The 7,874-nt window shown below is 35.1% G+C and overlaps 1 long non-coding RNA gene across 1 annotated transcript; it reads left to right on the top strand.

The window, feature by feature from the left end:
- The first annotated feature begins 6,314 nt into the window (after positions 1-6,314).
- LOC133829303 (uncharacterized) lies at positions 6,315-7,169 on the top strand. Its single transcript, XR_009891673.1, has 3 exons — positions 6,315-6,395; positions 6,489-6,559; positions 6,710-7,169. It is a non-coding gene; the product is annotated as an uncharacterized LOC133829303 (long non-coding RNA).
- Positions 7,170-7,874: the final 705 nt, after the last annotated feature.

Genomic DNA, 7,874 nt, shown 5'->3' with positions numbered 1-7,874 from the left:
CTTGGTTGCCCATCACTCTCTTTCTTTCATCTAAAATTCTATCTCATGTGTTGAGAACTTGCCTACCCTTTGTTAGACTTCTTTTAGAGATATGCTTGGAAGACTTTTGGTATTGTTCTAAGCAGTTTAGATTCTTAACAATTCCTTGCCTTCAGAAAGGATCAAAGGATAGAGAATCTAAAGGAATGAGACATTGTTCCACAACGCAATTTGTAAGTACTCTATGTCATTTTAAGTATTTACATGAATATTAATATGTGAGCATGTTTTGGCATTTTCTATTTTATATTTTGTATATGAAAATAGGAAGCATGCATCTAGACAAAAAGATATTAGAACATACAATTGGTCTCAAAGCCAGGTTTATTGTCTATTTGTATGAATATGCTTGCTTATGAATTTTGACATGTTTAAAAAAATTGGATGGTTGCTGTTGACCCTCAAATTGGTCAATGACACGGAGTCAGATAAACGATTGAAAATGAGATGAAAACAAGAAGAAAAATCTAATGGAAAGCAAACGACACAAACGATTTATAGTGGTTCGGCCCCAATTGGATGGTAATGACCTACGTCCACTTAGTGTTCTTATTGATATTGAATCCCAACACTGTGATCAATGAACTAGGGTTCACGAGTTTCACAAGCCTTGGGAAGATTACAACTTCGGCGAATAATTGTAATGACCCAACTACTCTAGACTTTGGACCATTAATGACTACTATACATAGACATTAATCTTTAATAAAACTCACAAGTGAAATAATCATAACTTCATTTAAAACTTGTAAGACAAATGTTAAACTACATAAAATTTAAAGTAGGATATGGGATCCCATTATTTTTAAAATAAAAACATAACATAATTTTAAATATTACATAATAAAGTGTGGAAAATACATATAAAATTTAAAGAGACTTCATCCTCAAATCGAACGCTCGGTCCATCGATTCCATCCCACCTCAATACACATCCCCAAGTTTCCAAGAACCTTTCCCGCCACCAAAGCTATTTTCCTGCACATATAAACATAAAGGAGTGAGCGTAATGCCCAGCAAGGAAAACCTAACACGTAAACCATATACATAAAATTCATATCGCAACATATAATAAAACATATCATAAACATATGTCACATATACTATAATGGCCATTATTACTTGGGGCTCGTAAACTAAACAAGTCATATGCCCATTAGATTTGTGGGGCTTGCTAGCTAAGCAAGTCATATGCCCATAAATTTATTGGGGCTTGTTAGTTATACAAGTCATATGCCCAAGTCTACAAACATACATAATATAACATATAACATAACACATAAATCATAAGATAACACATAACATAACATATAGAATCCTATCCTATTTTCCTTACCAAGTATACCGGGATATGAGAACAGGATTGGGACTTTGGAAACACTCCTAAAAACCATCAAAGCAAGGTGAGTATACTAATGAAAAAGGGATGAAAAGAATGAAAGAACTATACCATAAAAAATATTCTTACCAAGAATCTTATGTTCAAGATCTTAGATTTCCTAACCACGAATAGAGAATATGAGTTAGGATTTTGAGTAGAAAAACTTATAAGAACTTAAGGAAAACAATACCAAAATGAACTAAAGTTTGGAATACTTTGAATGCTTCTATGACCGATCTAAACCTCGAACCGAAATGTGCTATAAACCTTACTTCCCAAGTGTTTGGTAAGCTTATAATCCCCAACCCAAGTGTTTACACTCTCAAGTACTCCTAGCAGCTTGCAGCCTCTGAACTTAGCTTGATGAATGAATAAATGGCTAGGTACTAGGTCCTATTTATAGAGTTCAAGAATGAAAAGATCTTCATTTAACTTGAATAAAATAATGGCTTTTTAAGTGAAAAATATTTGAATTATTGTTCAGCAAAGGCTGAAGACTCGGTCAGAAAGATGCTGGACTTATCATGAGGTTAAGGAATAAAATGAGAACGATTTCAAAAACATTCAAAAATCCATCAAAGGAGCCGATATATCGCCCCTAGTAGGCGATATATCGCCTGGGCTAATATGCCCGAGGCTTGTCGAGTTGGTCGTGCAAAATTACGTGTTTTTCGTATCCCCATACTGCGATATATCGCCCTCTATAGCTGCGATATATCGGCATACACTGAATATTTAAACACAAAATTGCACATTTTCAGCCTAATTTGAATTGAGTAAACAACCTTGACTAAGTCCTCTAACGATTTCAAAGCTGCTGACAGACCCTAGGATATTCAAATATTGATCTTAATAAACTTATTCCTCAAAAATACTTAATTATCATTAAACCTACACACGACAAGTGTTACTATCTTATTGGGTCTATCTAAACCTTATAATATAATAAATATCACCATCAATATCAGTCATATTAATCAAACCTTAGGTTAAAATTAATATTCTTAAACTATAGGTTAAACTTAGAAAATATACAAGTGTTACTACGAGTGTCCAATTAAATCCCGGTCTGAACCAAAATCCACAGTCATAAAAATATTACAATTATTACTATTGCTACTACTATCTAACTAGCTAAGTAAAATTCTTGGACTCTACAATAATCATGCCATATTCTTCTCTTCGAGTAAAACAAAAAAAGTTCTGAAGTCAAAAGTCCAAAAGTCCCTTCCTTGAGCCCTTTGATTCTTATTTATAGGCTCAAGAAGGTTACATGGGCTCATGGGCCTTAATTACAATTAAGACTTGTGTATCAAGGTATTAAAGGAAAATACAATTAATGCAAATATTACAAGATTGCATATCAAAAAGGAAATAAATGAAAGTATGCGACCAGACAGGTCGCATCTAAGCATGAGTTATTGATAAATCAATAACTCTCTGGTCAACGGTCGAACAGGATCCATTCACTTAAAGTTGTCACGTACCTGTCACGTGTAGGTCAATCCTGCCACGTCATCATGAGCTATTTTTGTGGAAAACATTTTCCCCCCAAGTTTATTTTACTGTGACCAGCATAAAGTAAACTTAGGCGAACGTCTTTTTGTATGCCCTATCAAATCTGTCAGAGCTGCCCATGCCTTCTCGAAAAAGGCAACTAATCATATCTTTGCGGTTTCCCAAAAGTGGTCTGATGGCTATTACACTTACCCTTGCCTTGAAAAGTGACCACTTATGATTACCTTGGTAACTGCTCCTTGATCAATATAAATAACCCCTCAGAATCATTTTCCACTTTTTACTTTTCACTTTCACCTCAAGAACACCGAAGAACAAGTCACAGAAAGCCCATAAACTCAAACGACCTTGACAATTCGCGAAGCTCCTGTCCAACCATCTAGCTTAGCGTTTCAGAAATTTACTCCAACCTTTATCCAAGTAAGTTTCTCAAACATTTTAGTCATTGAGATGCCATGCAATATCTGTTTTATATTTGTTTCAGATTCTGAGTTCTTGAACTTTCTTGACACTACTACAAAACTGGGCTTTCCCGACACCCAACAACGACAGTCAACTCTGTTGACTGTCGTTGTAACGCCCAAACCAACACTCAGCTATTCAGCATGACAAATCCATCAACCAATAATAATAATAATCAAATCACATGATAATCAGGGTCGACGCCCTTAAGTCGCACCCTCTGTTTACTCCACTGACTTTGGTCTGCTTAAACTGAGCTCAATGCATAATAAGCTGTCCTCAGCTACCAGTGGCTGAGCCGCGCCCTATGCGCCAATGAAAAACCCTGACACTCTTAGGCCATTTGTTTATTATTCACATGGCATAATACAATTCTTATAAAGCATACAAAACAGGGAACCCTTAGTCCCATTATAAATTCACATCCGGGCGCAATTTTCTTACATTTAATTTCCAAGTATACTGATTACGAGAGATGTCTCTTTTGCACGATCCGTTTCCCAAGTCCTAGCTTAGTACCTAGTCACAACCAAGATAAGGGATACCATTAATAATTGTAAAAAGGCTTCCGGATAAGGTTCTAGCCTCCGGAACATCGAATTCCACCAAACACGGTAGTAGAATCGATCCCGAGCACCCTAGGTTAAGTTCCCATGCTTAAAATCCCCAAAACACAAATTTCTTAAGGGCCGCGACTCAAGCTCCCTATGCCGCGGCATGGCCCCAACCAGAGGCTCAGCCTCGCCCAAAAAATGACACGGGCCACGGCCCTACATGCCCTATGCCGCGGCCCGCCCTCCATCTCCAGCACTCTTCAGCTTTAGAGGGCCGCGACACACCAAGAACTGTGCCGCAGCCTGACCCCTTCGAACCCAGAAAAACCACCATTTTTTACTCTCAAACCTCACTCAAAACCTCTCATAACCATCCCAATAGTATACTCCAATTATCACAAACATATTTACGTGATTTCAGAAGCTTAAGCTAGTAGAAACCTAATCTAAAAACTCATCAAAATACCATTTTAATTTTTGAAACCCACACACTCAAGAACTCCAAAACCAGTCAGAAAAACCCAGAATTCAAACACTAAATCATAAATTGGAGCTTACCTTCACTGAAGACTCAATCCTCCAAGAAATTACTGAGCTAACACCCAAGCTTTCTGCCTTAATTCAACCTTGAAGTTAAGAACCTAAGAACTCTTAGAATTCAGCCCCAAAACTACATAATCAATTTATCAAAATTGTAATTCAATGCTTACCTCAGTTTCTAGTTAGATTCCTTAGCTTCCACTGAGTTAATCCTCCAAATCTTCCATTCAATTCCCTGTGTTTCAACCTAATTCCCTTAGTTTTTCTGTAGTTTTCTTTAAGAGAGAAGAAAAGGGAGAGGGAAAGGTTAGTTCTTGATGTTTCCACCACTTTCTAAGTTTTTTCTTTCTATCCTTAAGCAATTAAGTCTATCCCGAGGCTCGGGGTACCGGAAATGTCCCCTAGGGCAAAATGGTAAAATTCCCCAATATTCCCACCTAAGTTTCCTAACCTCAAATATATCTCCAATTATTTATTTCCATAACCCGATAACCCAAATAACCATCCAATACCTGAAATACCCCTTGACTTGCCCCAAGTCAAGTATTAGGTCCCGTTGTGACTTTCCCGCTAACTAGCTCCCTAGGATCGCCTCAAGTCGCATGCTGCAGATTTACCAACATAATAATGTGGTCCTCACAGTTATAACATATAATCACATAATCACATAAGCATGCTTATCATAGAATCATGAATTAAACTACTTAATTCACACATAAGCCAACCGTGCCCTCCCAGCACACTAATCAAGGCCCTTAAGCCTTATTAGTGATTTTGGGTCGTTACAGTCGTAATTGCTTAGCACCGAAAGTTAAAAACTGTATGCATAGAGACCAACACCGGCAGCTAATAACCGTCACCGTTGCTTTTGACTGTCGCTATTGACCTCAACGCCGATAGTTAATTCAAGACCAACGTCGACAGTTAAAATGTGTCGCTATTGACCCCAACGCCGACAGTTAATTCGAGATCAATGCCGACAGTTAAAGGGTGTCGCTATTGACCCCAACGCCGATAATTAATTCAAGACCAATGCCGACAGTTAAACGTTGTCGCTATTGACCCCAACCCTGACAGTTAATAAAAGTCAAATGCCAATAGTCATAAAATGTCACCAAAATTCAAATAAAAAATCTAAAATTATAATTAATGAATAGTATAATTTTATATAAAAATTTAAATTTATTGTTCTTTAACATATTTATAAAATTAACTATATTATTAACTATATTATTCTTTAACACATTTATAAAATTTGTATTAATTAAAAAATAATTGTTTTATTAATTGGAAAAATATTGTAAAAATATTTAATATATAAATTTATTAGTTATGATTTTTTTTATTAATATATATATGTTTAAATATTTTTTTTATAAAAACTAATTAGAGTAATGCGGAAAATTAAAAGGTATTGCTATTGGAAAATTATAAAGCAGCTTGAATTTTTTTAACGGGCATTGCCTCCTTAAAAAAATTCAGCGTCTAAAATATTTCCCCTGCCTTTCTTTTTCCCTCTTCCCTCTCTTTCTTTTTCCCTCTCTCTTTCTTTCTTTTTCACTTTCTTTCCATGTCCTCCGACCTCCCTCCCTCTCTTCTGACCCGCTCTCTCTCCTCTCTCATCGAACCGCCCTCCAAATGACGCTGTCATCTCTATGATGCCGATGCGAACGCCGGTACCCGTGAACTACACCTCTACGACGCCAACATCGGTACACTATCATCTCTCAACAGTTAATTTTGTTTCTGTTTATTAACTTTGTTCTCTCTCTCTCTCTCTCTCTCTCTCTCTCTAATTAGTTACGAAGAAAAAGTCAGTTTTAATTTTAAGGTACATGTACTTGATGAGTCGATGACAAAGTTGCATTTATTTCTTGGTCGACAGTTGGGGAATAGCTCAGGTGACTATATAATTGCACTTCTGTTTGGTTCTTTGTACTGTATGTATTCTCCTTGAGATTTGTTATCAATACAGGAATGCCTCTGTTATTAAGGTATTTATGAATTTTGGGGACTTGAGATGGGGCAATGTCTTTCTTTGGTTCATACCTGGATTCTGAAACTGGTAAGTACTCTTTATCTCCTTTTTGTATCTTAATTATTATTTAGATGTTGTTGCTATTCTGGGAATCTAGCTACATTCAATTTTGTTGGTGAGGGAAGACAGTTCTTTACATATTTTAATCATGGCTTAATTTCGTATATTCATTTCCAGTTCTACATAAAAGTTGAGGAGACAAAGGGGGAGCTTCAGTCCCACACTATTTACTAGGTCTGTCCCTGCATAATAAAATTCAATGATATTTTCTAGGTTGTTTTGTTGCAGTGGTGCTTCACTTTATTCAAGTGATCATCATCCTGATGGACTTTGCCAGCAAGATCAGCATTTGAAAACATAAAAGAAAGTATACTACTATTGTTTTTTTTTTCTTTCCAACGGATTATGCTATTTCAAATTGGAGGTGGTTCCTGATATCTTTTTGCAATGTTATTAGAAGTTAGATTGAATCTTTAGTGAAGCTGAAGGAGACGTTTCATAATTGTAAAGATCCAGAAAATGATATTGTGCTGAAGATACAAAGGTTAATTCATTGCACTATTTCCTTTAAAAATCATGATCACAAAGATTGATTAATTTCCTTGCATATTCTGTACTATGCATTGAAACTTCTATTTTGATAATAATACTAAAACCATATATACATTTTTGTAATTGTAGATTAATTTTATAGATCTTTCATATTTTATTTTGCTTATTTTGGTTTAAATCTTTCTGTTATTTTTATGTTTAGTGTACTTGCATTTTATTGAATTATATCCAAATGTAGTACTTCCTCTTTTATAATTTGGAATTAGGAAGATATCTTGGAATCCTCTTTTATCTTCAAGTTTGCTGAAGACAACTCTGCTCTCATAATATACTTTTAGGTGGTCAAATTCTAATGATACAATTTGAAAATGTCACCAAAAATACCAATGAAGAAACAAGGCAAAGGATCCCAGGTATCAATTTTCTTTTACGACTCAGTTTGAAACAATTATTTTAGTTTTTGGATTCATTTTTAACATTTTGAATATGTGGAGAAATAGAACAGTATAGAGATTATTAACGATGCAGAAAAAGAAGAAAATGTTGATGCAGTTGAACATGTGGAAGTTAGAGAAAAGAATTGGATGGTGCAGTATGCTAAAAAATTTAGAACTAAAAGGGTTAATTAATTTAGTTGGGGATGTGAATGTTTATATATATTTATATATTTTAAACATATTGTTTTTTATTAGATTTTTAATTATTTCATTTATGAGAAATAATGATTAATATAGTGAGATGAAATGAGAGTAAAAGGTTATAAAAGATGATAAGTTATCATCTAGGAATT

This window comes from Humulus lupulus, chromosome 4 (genome assembly GCF_963169125.1).
Source record: "Humulus lupulus chromosome 4, drHumLupu1.1, whole genome shotgun sequence".
Taxonomy (NCBI): Eukaryota; Viridiplantae; Streptophyta; class Magnoliopsida; order Rosales; family Cannabaceae; genus Humulus; species Humulus lupulus.
The sequence above is the reverse complement of the archived record's forward strand: the minus strand, read 5'-3'. Positions and strand labels throughout refer to the sequence as shown.